Source organism: Triticum aestivum, chromosome 5A, assembly GCF_018294505.1.
Source record: "Triticum aestivum cultivar Chinese Spring chromosome 5A, IWGSC CS RefSeq v2.1, whole genome shotgun sequence".
Lineage (NCBI taxonomy): Eukaryota > Viridiplantae > Streptophyta > Magnoliopsida > Poales > Poaceae > Triticum > Triticum aestivum.
In genome coordinates this window covers 581,596,522-581,601,113 of record NC_057806.1, presented here as the reverse complement: position 1 = coordinate 581,601,113, position 4,592 = coordinate 581,596,522, and positions in this window count along the sequence as shown.

The following is a 4,592-nucleotide window of genomic DNA, read 5'->3' as shown; positions in this document are numbered from 1 at the left end:
TTGATCACTCATCGATCTTCGAATTCAGCGCCGCAGACATCTTCCATCACTCGCCTTTGGGCAACATGCTAAACTCATTAAAAAGCCTGTCCTTGGCGGGGGACTCACAGCCGAACTCTGTCCGGTTTGGACTGGGGGATGATGATCGAGAATTTTGCTTCCCACCCGCCACCCACTTCATAGCCACTGTCGAGGACCTAACCGACATGCTTGATTATGACTCCGAAGACAACGACGGTATGGACGACGATGTCGATGAGGAGCAAGACCAAAATCCGCCATTTACCGGACGCTAGACGGCCACTTCTTCGTACGATGTGTACATGGTGGATACACCCAAAACAACCAACGACGACGACAAAGAAAATCCAGTCGAGAATAAACCTCCTGAGACACAGCAAAAATGTCGGCGTCCTCGGCACCGCTCTAAGTCACGTCGTTCAAAAGACAGCAATGCTGGCACCGGTGAAAATAATACTCTGGACGATACCGAACACAATGAAGGCCTTGCTGAGGTAACATCCGAGCAGGAGGAGTAAGAAAACTGGCAAGCCAGCCCCGACGAACAGGCCAGGCCCAACGACTCGTGGGATGGTAGTTACCGTCCGCTCTCCGAGGATGAGGAAAGCCTCGGCAACGAAGATTTCATCCTGCCTGAGGAACCTCTCGAGCTGGAGCGCTTCAAGCGCAGCTAATAGCAATGACAAGGAGCCTGAAAAAGAAACAGTAGCAGCTGCAAGCTGACCAGGATATGCTCATCGACAGATGGACCGATGTCCTGGCAACCGAAGAATACGGCCTCAGACGCCCAACCAAGAGTTACACAAAGCGAAGGTTGCTACCCCATTTCGATGAAGAGGCGCCGGAGCTCATACCCCCCTCGCGTAACGCGGTCGGGACAGTGCGGTGGATCGACCACCATGTGGTCAGAATAGAGCGACAGCTCAGGACGAACAGCAGCCTACCCCACCGCCTCGTAAGAATAGAGACGAAACAGCTCAGGGTCACACATACGACCTCCGGTAGACCCTGGATAGTAGAGCAGGACATACCTGATCGATTTATGGATCGCGAGGACGTCCCTCGACACGCGATGATGGCTACCTATTCAGGCATGTCAAACCTAGTCACACCCGAGCTGATAACCGCAGACAAACTCCATCAGAGCTACGGTGCAATGCAACCAGATATAGAGGCGCCACACACCCTCTCTGCTTCACTGATGAAGTAATGGACCATGAATTCCCCGAAGGGTTCAAACCCATCAATATTGAATCATATGATGGAACAACTGATCCCGCGGTATGGATCGAGGATTTTATTCTCCACATTCACATGGCCCGCGGAGATGACCTCCATGCTATCAAATACCACCCACTAAAACTCAAAGGGCCAGCTTGGCACTGGTTTAATAGCCTACCTGAAAATTCCATCGGCAGCTAGGAGGACTTGGAAGAAGCCTTTCTCGACAACTTCTGAGGTACGTATGTCCGGCCGCCAGACGCCGATGACTTAAGTCACATCGTTCAACAGCCCGGGGAGTCAGCCAGGAAATTCTGGACTAGATTCCTAACTAGAAAGAACCAGCTCATTGACTATTCGGATGCCAAAGCCCTAGCGGCCTTTAAACATAGCATCCGTGACGAATGGCTCGCCCACCATCTCGGCCAAGAAAATCCCAAATCTATGGCAGCCCTCATGACACTCATGACCCACTTTTCCGCATGTGAGGACAGTTGGTTGGCTCGTAGCAAAAACACAGCTAGCGAGGCGGGCCCCTCCGAGGTGAAAAACAGCAATGGCAAGCTCCAACGTAATAGACACAAGCATCGAAGCAATGGTGATAATACCGATGACACTACAGTTAATGCCAGATTCAGCGGCTCCAAGTCCAGTCAACGGAAAAAGGCATATAAAAGGAGCGGGCAGGGCCCATCCATCTTGGACCGCATACTCGATCGTCTGTGCCAGATACATGGCACCCCAGACAAACCAGCCAATCATACCAACAGGGATTGCTGGGTGTTTAAACAGGTCGACAAGTTAAACGCCGAGAACAAGGAAAAGGGACTGCAAAGTGAGGACGATGACGAAGATCCCCGGCAACCGAACTCAGCGGGGCAAAAGAAGTCCCCCCCCTCTCAAGTCAAAACGGTGAACATGATATATGCTACACACATCCCCAAAAGGGAGCGCAAGCACGCACTAAGGGACGTTTATGCGATAGAGCCAGTCGCCCCAAGATTCAACCCATGGTCATCATGCCCGATCACTTTTGATCGACGGGATCATCCGGCCAGTATCCGGCATGGCGGATCAGCCGCACTAGTCCTTGACCCAATCATTGATGGATTTCACCTAACGTGAGTCCTCATGGACGGTGGTAGCAGCCTCAATCTGCTCTATCAAGACACAATGCGCAAAATGGGCATGAATACATCAGGGATCAAGCCAACGAAGACTACCTTCAAAGGAGTCATACCAGGTGTAGAGGCCCGCTGTACGGGGTCAATCACACTAGAGGTTGTCTTTGGATCCCCCGACAACTTTCGAAGCGAGGAGTTAATCTTCGATATCGTCCCATTCGCAGTGGTTATCATGCACTGCTCGGACGGGCTGCATTCGCTCGGTTCAACGCGGTCCCGCACTATGCTTATCTTAAGCTTAAGATGCCCGGTCCATGTGGCGTCGTAACGGTCAACGGAAACACTGAACGCTCCCTCCACACAAAGGAGCACACCGCCGCCCTAGCAGCAGAAGTACAGAGCGGCCTTCTCAAGCAGAACCGTAATCTAGCTGCTGAGCCCCTGGACATCGTAAAGAGGGTCCGGACTACGCTACAACAAGACAGCTCGGATCATCAAGAGCTTGACTAGCAATTTGGCCTCCGTCCCAGCCCCGATCAGGTAGTGGCATTCATACCACGCGTGCATAATTACGCACTAGAAATCCCATGGGCATCTACGGAGGCACAGCTAGCTTGTGATCCATAGTTCGGCTCGACCGATCCCGGACACACATACACTGTCAATATTTCATTTTCCTTTTCCAGGTTTATTTTACATAGGCCTTCTTCGACTGCCCAACTACCGGTCCTGTCAAAGGATAAAAACACCAGGATGGCAAGAAGCAAAGACGTATAGGGGACGGCAATTCAACAACCACCCTACCTGTTGTCAGGACCCACACGCAGCTCGCCTTTGGTCATGGCATGTTAAATAGTCGGTTGCTTATCGCACTATTTGTATTAATGCACTTTGACGCATTAACCCAATTATAATGGAAACAGTCCGTGGCTCAAGTTTAAGGGCCCAAGATGTCACCTATGCTTTCTTTCTGTTTTCCTTTAGTAACTTATCTTCTAGCACCCGTACACTTTGGTACGTTTTATATTTGCCAGGGGCTCCCAGGCGCCCCACAATACGGCAACAAAGTCCGAACACTTTTTATAGTATAGTTTGGCACCCCGAATTTAGCATTATATGCATTGGCTCCGAATCATGTCTTTGGTCAATAGTCGGGTTGCCCGGCTCCTGTGCTTTCTACCTTACGTTTCACTATATCGGCTAAGGTAGTAAAGGGAGAACTACTGCTATTGTGCCCTGGTTTATCCAAAGGAGCACATCAGTAGAGAAAGCCGAAAACTGACTGTCATGATGCAGTGAGACCCGGTCAGTTGTTCGGAGGATGCAAATCGTTGGAGATTTCTTCCGCGTTGCGCGAAGGATCGGTACTTACCGATTAGACGCTTATAGCAGTCTAGTTCGGAAACTAGGGGCTGCGCCAGTGTTTTTATTGTCGAACTCCTATGGCTAAGTGAGGGTGTTAAAGCTGAACAGTCTGGTTGCCTGGTTCATTGCGCTAAACAACTCCTTCAAGGACCATATAATTGGATCAAGATTGTTTAGATTCCATCCCGAACACCTCCGTACTACCTACATGGGGGCAGAAGCCGATGACTGGCCAACCCTCAGATTTCATATAAACATGGCCGCACAGGAGGTAAAATTAAAAACATAACAATCATTATATTACAAACCCACTTTGTTTCACCATACAAGGCAAAGACAACACGAATGTATTCATTCAAAAATAATGTCCTGCCCACACTGCGTTGCTACCATGTGAGACCCCTCCAGGACATCCGCAAAATAGCGCTCGGGTGTGCGGTGCTCCTTGCCCTCTGGCGGCTCCCGGGCAAGCTCGATGGCGTTCATCTTCACCCACCACATCTTGCAATGGGCGAAGGCCATACGAGCACCTTCAATACAGGCCGATCGCTTGACGATGTCCAGCCAAGGACAGGCGTTCACCATCCGCCTCACGAGTCCGAAGTAGCTGTCGGGCATAGCTTCGGCTGGCCATTGCCAGATTATCAAATCCTTCATGGCTAGTTCGGCCACCCTATGCAGCTCCACTAGCTGTTTCAGCTGATCGGTGAAGGGCACGGGATGCTCTGGCACAAGATATTGCGACCCGAATAGCTTCTCTGTGGAGCTCCCTTCTTCTGCCCAGAAGAACTCTGCGGCATCGGACAAACTTCGCGGCAGATCAGCAAAAGCCCCTGGAGAACTCTGAATCCGGGTTAGTAA